At 41.1% G+C, this 12,003-nt stretch overlaps 1 pseudogene; it reads left to right on the top strand.

The window, feature by feature from the left end:
- Positions 1–3,982: 3,982 nt before the first annotated feature.
- LOC112109539 lies at positions 3,983–6,565 on the top strand (annotated as a pseudogene).
- Positions 6,566–12,003: the final 5,438 nt, after the last annotated feature.

Below are 12,003 nucleotides of genomic sequence, written 5' to 3'. Positions count from 1 at the left end.
TGTTTCCTAAAGTTAAATGATCTGGTCCAAGCCTGGTGAACTGCAAAAAGTAAGTAGCCTAAGCCTATACTGCGACGTTGTCACCAAAACTTTTGTCTTTCATGGGTACTTTAAAAAGCCCTCCTCCCCCCCCTCCGCAAAAGACAAAAGTTTTGCCAATGCAAGCGGCAGGAGCGCTTTCCTGCTGACAAAGCTTATGCCGCTCGCGGGGCAAAAGTGCCGACAAAATACCGACACAGCCTGGTCGCTGAAAGCTGCGTAGTGTAGATAAGCCCTCAATGATAGAAAGTAATTGTAGATTTTTCTACAATTGTTTCAGTTGTTGTATTTCAAGGGGTGGTAACAAAGTTACTAATATCTTTCTTTGAGAAGATAACTGATTTTTTTTAGACAAAGGAAATGCAGTAGATCTAATCTACCTCGATGTCAGTAAGGTATTTGATAGAGTTCCACATGGGAAATTATGAGTTAAATTGGAGAAGATGGGGATTAATATGAGAACTGAAAGGTGGATAAGGAACAGGTTAAAGGGGAGACCTCAACCAGCTATACTGAAAGGTGAACTGACAGAATAGAGGGAGGTTACTAGTGGAGTTCCTCAGAGATCAGTCTTGGGACCAATGTTAATTAACATTTTTATTGCTGACCTTGGCACAAAAAGTGGGAGTGTGCTATAAAGTTTGCAGATGACACAAAGCTGGGAGGTATTTCCAATACAGAGAAGGACCGGGATATCATACAGGAAGATCTGGATGACCTTGTAAACTGGAGTTATAGAAATGGGATGAAATTTAATAGTGCAAAGTTCAAGGTGATGCATTTAGGGACTAATAAGAATTTTTGCTATAAGCTGGGAATTTATCATTTGGAAGTGACAGAAGAGGAGAAAGAGCTGGGGGTATTGGTTGATGGCTCATAGTCATCCTATGATCAATGTGATGCAGCTGTGAAAAAAAGCTAATGCAGTCCTAGCATTCATCAGGCGAGACATTTCCAGTAGAGACAGGGAAGTGTTAGTACCATTATACAAGGCACTGGTGAGATCTCATCTGGAATACTGTGTGCAATTCTGGTCTCCCATGTTTAAGAAAGATTAATTTAAGCTGGAACAGGTACAAAGAAAGGCTACTAGGATGATCTGAGGAATGGAAAACCTACCTTATGAGAAGAGACCCAAAGAGCTTGGCTTGATTAGCTTAACCAATAGAAGGTTGAGGGGAGATATGATTGCTCTCTATAAATACATCCGAGGGATAAATACCAGGGAGAGAGAGGAGTTATTAAAGTTAAGCATCAATGTGGACCCCAGAGCAAATGCATATAAACTGGCCATCAACAAGTTTAGGCTTGAAATTAGGTGAAGGTTTCTAATAATCAGAGGAGTGAAGTTCTGGAGCAACCTCCCAAGGGGAGCAGTGGGGGCAAAAAACCTAACTGGCTTCAAGAATAAGTTTGATAAGTTTATGGAGGGGATGGTATGATAGGACTGCTTACAATGGCGTGTGGTCCACTGGTGACTGCCTGTAGCAAAAATCCCCAATGGCTGGAGTCAGGACACTAGATGGAGAGGGCTCTGAGTTACTACAGAGAATTCTTTTCCAGATAGCTGCCTGGTGGGTCACATGGTCAGGGTTTAACTGATCACCATATTTGGGGTCAGGAAGGAATTTTCTCCTGGGTCAGACAGGCAGAGACAGTGGGGCAGGGCGTTTGCCTTCTTCTGCAGCGGGGGGGCATGGGGTCACTTGCAGATTTAAACTAGTGTAAATGGTGAATTTTCTGTAACTTGATTTTAAACCTTTAAACCATGATTTGAGGACTTCAATAACCGAGCCAGAGGTTAGGGGCATAGGCACCGACTCCATGGGTGCTCCAGCCCAGAACACCCGTGGGAAAAAATGGTGGGTGCTCAGCCAGATCCCCCCACCACCCACAGTGCCTCCCGCCTGCCGGCAGCCCCACAGATCAGCTGTTCCATGGTGTGCAGGAGGCACTGAGGGGAGGGAGAGGAGTGAGGGCGGGGTGTGCTCGGGGGAGGAACGGGGCGGTAAGAGGCAGACAGGGGTATGGGGGAAGGGGTGGAGTGGGGCAGGGTGGGCCCGGGAGGAGGCCGTGTGGGGTTTGGGGAAGGGGTGGAGTGGGGCAGGGTGAGCCCGGGAGGAGGCGGTGTGGGGGCTTGGGGAAGGGGTGGAGTGGGGCAGGGTGGGCCCGGGAGGAGGCGGTGTGGGGGCTTGGGGAAGGGGTGGAGTGGGGCAGGGTGGGCCCGGAAGGAGGCGGTGTGGGGGCTTGGGGAAGGGGTGGAGTGGGGGCAGGGGCTGGGGCAGAGCCAGGGGGGTTGAGCATCCTCTGGCACATTAGAAAGTTAGCATCGCTGGTTATGGGTCTATTACCGGAGTGGGTGGGTGAGGTTCTGTGGCCTGAAATGTGCAGGAGGTCAGACTAGATGGTCATGATGGTCCCTTCTGACTTTAGTAAGAGAATCTGAGTAAGAATATGCGTTACAATTTTCAATCGAACCAGTGTCCCATAAGTGACTTGCCACAAGATGTCAAAATATGTTAATATTAGAGCTGAGTGGGTCTAATATGTATTTAATTTTCTCTCTTGGTATAGGAAGTAGATACAATGCTCCTGTCAGATATTTCTAAGTTATTATCTGCAAAAACACTAGAGTTTTCAGTTGTTTAAGTAGCCCTTGGAATCATGGATAAAGTTGAGACCCTCCCCCCAAATCTGAAATGGCACCCCTGTGGGCAGGCACGGAATTGCCCACCCCACCCTATGTGTGGCCCCATTGGCCTGACTGGAGCCACCACCACCCCAATATAGAAGTCAAACTGCACCTATGCCTCAGCCCGTCATTAAGGCAGGGATTACCCAGCACAGGAGCTAGCTGCCTGGAGGGGTCTCACTGGTACAGGTCTGGTGCCTGTTAGAAGTGGTTGCAACAGTATATTGTAGATTAAGAGATTAAGAGACTAGCAGAAGCAAATTACATAGTAAGGTCATAACCTTAGTCACCCCCACACAACCTGGGTGAAACTTCTTGTTTTGTAATAACAAGCCCAGTGCTGAAAATGGCATTAGAGAAAAGATAGGCCAAAAGGCTGAGTGGTAAACCAATGAAAGCATTTAGTCCCAGAACCACAGTGGAAGTTATACTGATCCAGGGAAGCTATTCAACAGGGCAGAGTCAGCAGGGGAGAGAGGGCACTTACACCATCTGCAGTTTGACTGTATAATGGCGTAGAAAGGAGGCTAATGCTAGATACAGGGAAAGGCACAAGGTCTGTGAGAGAGGCTAGAACAAATCAATGGAGGATTTTACATAAATTTAAACTGAACCCTAAAACAGATGTGGGGCAGTGGAAGTATTTGCAGATGACGTGTGGTCCTTTGGTGATTATTTTAGTTAGTTTGTTTTGGTTTTATTTTAGTGTAAATATACTATGATGTTATAGAGCAGAAACATTGGCAATACTCATCATATAAACTTCAGGTGGGTGTATTATTACAGAGAATAACCTCTACACTGTGTATGTAGCAGTGAAGAACCAGATTCTGCCATTCTTACTTACACTGAGTACTTCCCTACTTTTGGAAGAGTTCCACTGAATTAAATAGTACACTTGTGCCAGAATATATCCTGAAAAATGTAGGGGTGATATAATCTGGAAAATGACAAGAAGTTATAATTAGCACGGTGCCATGGAAACATTTCCATCCTTCTTTTAAATGACTATAAAATATTGTAGTCCTGTGACCGCCCATCTCCACTCCATCCAACCCCAGCCTGAACAGAATGGATAATCAAGTTCTCAGTGTTCCAAGAGCACTGCCAAGTGTTTCCTTTTAAATATTCCCAACTGGCTCCTTTTTAAAATATATACAATTAAAAGTAAACCAAGACTTGAATTGCTATAAGGGTCAACGTAATGTTGAAAGGATTATACTAATTGCTTTTACCTTTCTTTTCTCCAGGATGGGGTTCCTCACCAGAGTCCTTCATTTCTACTTAATTTCTTTCTTATTCAATGAGGAGGATGGATTCTTCAATCAAGATTATACTACCTCTGGCTCCAAATTTTCTAACTACTGTACTCCTATTTAAACCTTCCATCTATATCTGAATTACAGGCTCCAAAAACTGCAAGAGTCCTTGATTTCTAACATAACATTATTGAAAAAATAATCAGAAAAGACTTTGAAAGGTTTGGTGCTCTGGAAGTTTTAGACATTTCCTACAATCAGATTCAGGAAATTGAATCTGGTGCCTTTGAGAATCTATTCAACTGTATTTCTGTAAATCTTTCATTTAACAACCAGTTGCATGAAATTCCTTATCTTGCATCTCACCTAAATTCTTACAAATACATGAAACCCCAGATTTTCCACATTATAAATATTTTGAAAGATCATCAGAGACTGCTTTGAAGTCTTCTGTGTCAGCAGAAGGGTTGCAATATTCCAAAGGTTCATCTGGCTTGTTAAATGTTCATTCCAAGTTCAGGTGAAGCGTACGGGACTTTCAAAGACTAGATAAAAACATTACTGTGTTTCCACCTTCTATGATATGGCATGCTTTCTGTCGAATGCCAAAATATGGAGTGCAAACTGTAAACTGTCTGAGGAAGATCTGACACGAAAAAATGGATGCCAGTCTTTGCAAAGATCAGCTGGACAGTATTTTAGAGCTGAACATTAGTCACAACAATCTGGAAATTGATCTCTTGTCACTTTTTATCCTTTTTCTTCCAATGGAAAATGTACAGTCTATTGATGCTAGTTACAACAAAATAACAATTAGCAATGTAGATTTTGGAAACATTTATCATTTCACATCCAGCAAGCTTTTGTTTTTAAATATCAGTAACAATCCCATAAACAATTTAGATACTATGTGTCTCCCTTCAATAATTGAGATAATTTATTTGTTTTTCACAAGCATAAATCAAATAGCAAAAGTTTTGGTGCAAAATTGTTTGATTAAGAAAAGATATATATTCAGGGAAATCAGTTCATCTATACTACTGATCCAGACAGCTTTGGAACAGTTGTAGACAAAACTGAACCTGGAAGTATACATATTGCTGCAATTTCATATATTAGAAGACAAGAAGGTACACCTATAGAAAGCCTGCCAGAGAAAGTAAATCATCTAGAAATGTCAAACTGTTCTATGGTAGAACTCTCAATAATTTGTCGGTAATGTGCAAGAATTGCTATTTTTAGACCTTAGTAATAACCCCATTTCTAAATTTCCTGACTTATCAACCTCACTGCAGCATCTGGATTTAAGCAACAGTGACATTAAAATAATACTACCTAGTTTTAAATCTATATCCAATTTAACAGTGTTTAAAATTAAAAATAATAAAATAACAGGTCTTTTTCCTGAATATTTCCCACTAGCTTTAACTGAATGTGATATTAGTAAGAATAAATTTAAAATGTTGTCTTTAAATGAAACTCTGAAGAAAGTTGAATCTCTTAACCTTTCTGGAAATTTAATAACCCAAATAGATCCTACCAGTCCAATTATTTTGCTCACTAGTCTAGACATCAGTCAAAATTTAGTATCAGAGATTTCAGATCGTCTTGGAAAATTTCTTCCAATATTGAAATATTTTAATTTATCTAGGAATAAGATCTCATTTCTACAAAGTAGGTTGCTTCCAGAATCTTTGATTAAGTTAGATATTAGCAACAATGCCATTACTACAATAGTGGAAGACATTTTGGGGCGTTTGACAAAATTCAATGTTTTAACTGTTCAAGGGAAACATTTTTTCTGTAACTGTGACTTGCACTGGTTTGTGAATACATATATCCATAGACCAAATCTGAGAAAATCTAAGATGCAGCTTTCCACCAGATAAAAGGAGTGCATTGTTCCATTGGTGTTCAAATGGTTATTACAGCTTGTATAGCCATATTGTCTATGCCAGTAATAACAGACTTATCTGGCATTTTGATGGACCCTGGAATGGACCCTGGAAAAATGGGCTGGAATTGGTGCATGGTGAAAAGGAAACAAGGCGAAAAGAGGCCAGAAAATAAGTTGTATGATGCCTTCATTTTATACAGTGAAAATGACACAAGTTGGACTAAAGAGAATTTTCTGGAAAAACTAGAAATGAATGGGTTTAAAATATGTTACCATGAGAGAGATTTCAAACTGGGGCATCTGGTACTTGGTAATATTTTCTATTGCATAGAGAATAGCCATAAGGTCCTTTTTGTCTTCTCTCCCAGCTTTGTAAACAGCTGCTGGTGTCAATATGAACTGGATTTTCCTGAACAGCAGGTCCTGAATGAAAATCAAGATTCTCTCATTATGGTTGTGTTGGAAGACCTCATATCCAACAGTGTGTCACAGAAATTCAGCAAACTCAGAAAACTGTTGAAAAGGAAAACCCATTTAAAATGGAGCCCAGAGGAACACAAAGAGAAAATATTCTGGCACCAGCTCACAGTTGCCTTAAAAACATCCAATGACCCACTTGTTTTGAAAACAGATAATGGACTGACACAAGATATGTACGAGATGGAATGTGACTATTAGAATACATTAAGCTTGTGATGTAACATTTGCAGTCAAATAAGGCATATTTGCATATTTAATTTCAGCAAAGCTTTCCATTTACAAAATAGGAATTAAATTTATAAACTGATCAGTCCAATGAGAGATTATTAAGCAGTTTGTGCCATGTACATTAATTTCATCTTGAAAAGAAGCTATCATGTGGAATACCAAGGCTTTGATATTATCAGACAAAGTCATGATTTCCTAGAGTTTGATAGTCTACAATTTTAAACCTCGTCAGTGGGGGTTCAGGAAATATAGTGGACATCAGCAAAGAGAAACTTGAGTCATATCATATGCTCTAAATATCTTTTCAAAATCTCTGGTGAACTAGTCAAAAATAATGTGGTTAAAAGGCACAGATGTGGTTAACATTATGGAGATCTAATATTGCTCATGATGAGAAAAGACAGAACAGAAAACAAAGGTCATAACACAACATTCTTGTGATTCAGACTGACCAATGTGTTGCAGTTCAGAAACCAACACATTTGCAATCACTCCCAAACCTGGCAGTGACCACTCTGAAAACTGCTTCTAGAGACAAAAGAAAAAAAAATCACAATAAATAGTATGTAGTAATTGAATAGCACTTCACATCTATGGTTTGAAAAATCCTTTACAGAAGTGAGGACTTTTTAGTCTAAAAGACTCTGTTAATAAAAACCATTGGGGAAAGAAATTCCTAGTCCATGGTGTGTTGCAAGCCCTTATTCAATGGCTAAATTATTGGGATAGAATAGAGTTTAGATATTACAGTGATGGGTACTATAGAATATCCATTGACAACTAGATGCATGTATGTACAGATACCCCTAAGGTATCTAACCAGACACTCAAGAAAGTACCAAGAAGAAAAAGTCTCTAACCCATGACCATGCAGGCAAGAGAAGGCCAAGAGAGAGCAATGCTCTGCAGCTAATGGAGAAATATTAGTGATGGACAGGGTGACTCAGACTACCTCATCTTAGGGCAGAGACATGGAGAAATTCCAGCTGGCATCAGGGATCAGCACCACATTGTAACTAGGACCAAAAAAGCCTGTAGAAGACACCAAATTAACTCACTGATTTTACATGCTTTTTGTTTTTTAACCTCATCCTTGCCAGATCATGAGTGATCAGGAAAGGAATAAGAAATGCTACTCCTAGGCCTGGTCTACCCTACATAGATAGGTCGACATAAACCACCTTGCACTGATCTAGTTGTGCATGCGTCTATGCTTAAATTGGTCTCCCACTGAAGTAAGCTCTCCATTATGCCGACATAGTAACACTACCTCCCCGAGTGGTGTCGAGCTGTGGCTGATATACTGAGGCTTATGCAGCGCAAATGTAGACAATCCATTACCTATGGAGACCGGAAGCCCCCCACACCCTTTAAAAACCTGATGTGGTCTAAATTAGCTGTTACCACTCAAGAAAGAGATCTTGGAGTCATTGAGGATAGTTCTCTGAAATCATCCACTCAATGTGCCGCGGCAGTCAAAAAAGTGAACAGAATGTGGGAATCATCAAGAAAGGGATAGATAATAAGACAGTGTCGTGGCAAGAATCACCCACGCAGTGATTTTAGTTCACAGACTCAGAGCCTGAGGCCTTTATTGCAATACGAACCAGTGCGCACTGGGGTGCAGCTCGGGAGCTAGCACCCCGAACAGCAGCACGCAGGCTGCTTTTATTTACTAAAACCACAAGCATGATACAATTAATACGTCATTAGTTAAGAAATTAAGAACCAATTATAAGCTGGGCATATAGTGGACACGAGCTCGGGGACGAATCACAAGCCGGGCTTTAGGTGAACACGCGCTCATCATGAGCTGGGGCGTTGGGTTGGGGTCACTCTTCCCTCCTCCCCTCGCCCTCTTTCTTAATGTTCCAAGAAGTGGGTGTAATTGGGCATGGGGACATTTGGTGGTTTCCGCGAGGGTGGTGCTCAACTCTGGCTTGGGTACATTTCTTAAGACTTGGTACATGTCATTTTCCGGGGGATTTTGACAAGGGCTAAGGGGGGGCTTTTCGGGGGACGCTTAAAAGAGAGCTATCATTGGCTGGTTTGCAGATAGCTGGAATTAGAGAATATTGCAAACAATAGTAGCAGCAAAGATGATTATCTTTCCGTAAAACAATGTCTCAATAGCTAGCAATTTTGCGGTTATCATATTTCTAAAACAGTTAGTTTCCAACAGACTTTATGATTCCCTCCTCTGTTACTACTTCTGACTGTATTTGGAAGAGAATTATGCTGTGCAGTTTGGTTCAGGCTTTTAGGCCTGTTCTATTCTGCACAAAGGTCACCATCATGACAGCCTTCTGTTGGAGGTGTTTTGGGGCCTGTAGGCCCAGAACTTTGGCTATCGGAAAGAAGGCCCCCCTGTCCTGTTCCTCCACAAACTCCCTCCTCTGATGCCATATAGGCATCACTATCCTTATTTAGAAAAGAGGCCATAGGACAGTATTTAGATTTCTCTGATGCCATATAGGCATCACTGAGTAGAGAAGTGAGGTTTAGGAAGCAGTTAGGGATAGGGGAAGTTCAATCAACTGTAAAAGGAACACTTGGATGGAGGGTTACATAAACCTGAGGATTAGCAGGCCATACAATAAAGCGGTTTCCTTGTGCAGTGGTTAAGTTAAGGTGAAAGGGGATAGGGATGTGGGGTTCGATGGCAGGGCACATCCATGGCTCTTACTAAGTAGTAATTTTCCCTCGGGATTTTTTACCTATAGCTTCCCCTTCCCAACATGCCAAATTAAAATGTTAACCACCTCTTTAGGATGCAATTTGCGGAGGCAAAATAGCTGTGGGGGTTCCAAGGGCCATAATGACCACTAGGTTCCGATACCCACCCAGATATGCTGAGCAGCGAAATCATAGGGAGTGGTGATGAAATGGCTAGGTTTATGGGGTGGTTTGACTTCCCATACCTGCCGGTGGATAACCCAGTCCCATAGACAATTCGCCCAGGGTTCTGGCACAAGTAAGTGCACTGGAGCCCAGGTGCCATATACCGGTTCCGAAGCTTGGAAGGTACATGCAACAGAGTCACAGCTTTATTTTGACAATGTTCACGTATTTTTCCACTTCCACAGCTTGGGTGGCACTTTCACAGTAGTGGTAAGAGTTTTAGGCCACCGCTGATTTAAAACATTGGTTTGCAATTTTTTTTAAGGGACCGTTAAGGAAATCCTGCATTTGACTACAAGCAGAATTTTAGACAGTGTCCCTTTTGCTAAGGCTAGGATGTTCTATACCACATTTGTTGTTCCGAGACCTGAATTTCCCTGAGGCCACGGCCAGACAGATTTATATGGGAATTGGAGAAGGTATGAGGAGGAGTAGCTGGGGAACCGGGACTACAACAATGGGCAACCATGTAGAGCCGAGGTACATTGCAATATGACACAGGCCAAACCAGAGGCTACTGTTTTTCTAAAACTTGGCCAAACAAAAAAAACAAAAAAAAAATTACTTTTTCCCTCCCCACCCCAAGTTCGTTAAGGAGGAGAGTCTGAGGAATATTAAAAACTTCATTTTCAGGTAGTTTTGGCTAGCTTCCGCAAGCTATTCTTCAAGATTTCGTAGTCTTAGTTCACTTAGCTGTCCGGCAATGAGGCTGCAAGGGAGGGGTTACCAGCACAATCACCTTGCTTGGTTGGAGGCTTTATTATGGCCTCAGGTGGAGAAGTTGTTTTCTTAGCAAGGTCCGAAGGCTTAATGGATTCGTCAGCAGATAAGAGTTCCTTAGCATGGGGCCAGGGCAGTTCTTTTCTGATGGACTCTTATGCAGACCCAGTCTCTGGTTTCAGTGAGTGGCAGGACTGCTGTATATAAAAAGACCTAACACATTTCGTTAGTGCCTGACTATTGTGTAATTTATTAAATGACTGTTTATTTGAGCTAGGCCAGCAGGGCACTGCTGGTAGCTGCATTGGGTGCTGAATTTTGTCCTTTGATTGGGAGTGGCCTTCAAAGGGTATTTGGCCATACTGGATCTGTGAAGCTGCACACATACTAGATCTGTGAAGCTGCACATAGCTCTTTTATAATCAGTTCAGATATGCCAGATTGTGATACAAAATTCTTAAGCAAAAGCTCCACAACAGCCCCCGCATGACATATTTTACCAATACAAAACTGTTGCAAAACCTTCGTCCAAGATCCTGCATTTGCCCTCTCTGCAAGAAAATACACCACCAAAACTAACACACACTTATAATTATAACTTTTAAACATTTGAACAAATTAATTTAAACATCCAAAACAGATTTAAAATTTTCCATTTAAAACAATTTAAACTTTGTAAAGCATTAAATTACTTTAAGGATTAAATGCTAAATACCAAAACTAAACAACACTACTTTACTTTGTTTGGCAAAAATATATTTTCTTGGTTTTATAACCCAAAACAACATTAACTTATCTTAAACTTATAAAACAAAACAAAAAATACACACCAGGAGTGTTTCTTAACAAATTTAACTAACCTATTTATAGTCAAATGATTCTACCTTAATAACCTTTTGCCTGGATTATTTACAGACACTCCCAAAGGAATGGTTGCAAAGAAACCAAGAATTTCTTTTTAACATTTATTTATAGTTTTACCGCTTATGCCATTTGTGACGGGTTAGATCACAGAAACCCACTTGGGAGCTGCCACCCAATGTACCAAGACTACTTCTGCTCCTGTTTTCCCTGCCAGCTCAGGACTTCAGCACCCCGTCTTGCTGAGCCAGACACTCCAGTTTGCTCTAACACAGACCCCGCTGAATCACTTGTCCTAAAAGCTGCAAGTCTATCTCAAAACAGCTCACAGTAGTGTGCTTGTCTCTAGCACTCAGATGCCCAAATCCCAATGAGGTCTAAACCCAAATAAATCCGTTTGACCCTGCACAAGCTCATGCAGGGCAAACTCACAAATTGCCCGCCCTCTACAACACTGATAGAGAGATACATTTATATTTCTAGATTTAGATACAAGAGTGGTACAAATCAGATGACTATATCTAGTAGATCATATGCTTTGCAATGATACCTTACAAGAGACCTTTGCATGAAGCATATCCCAGTTACGTTATATTTACTTATTACCATATTTTTTCTAAAACTATTCCAGTTACATTATATTGACTTATTATTAAGCTTTTATAAAATCATATAGACTTCACATTACTCCACTATTTAAACAATTACTATTATAAAAGAAAGAAAGCAAGAAGCCAACTCTGCAATTACTTAATTTCCACCAGCAACTACAGAGTTAACCCCTCAACCCCCCTCTCTTGACTTCCTCAAACTGCGGTTGTCTGCCCGCTTGGGCTCGATCCTTTTTCTCATGGGCACAGGCATTGTTTCACTATCAATTTAGCAAGGAGGGTGGGCTGCTTTTACCAACTCTCCTTGTAGAAGAG

The sequence above is a fragment of the Terrapene carolina genome, unplaced genomic scaffold (assembly GCF_002925995.2).
Source record: "Terrapene carolina triunguis isolate 2854851 unplaced genomic scaffold, T_m_triunguis-2.0 Scaffold120, whole genome shotgun sequence".
Classification (NCBI taxonomy): Eukaryota; Metazoa; Chordata; order Testudines; family Emydidae; genus Terrapene; species Terrapene triunguis.
Note: the sequence above shows the minus strand (reverse complement) of the source record. Positions and strands in the feature narration are given on the sequence as shown.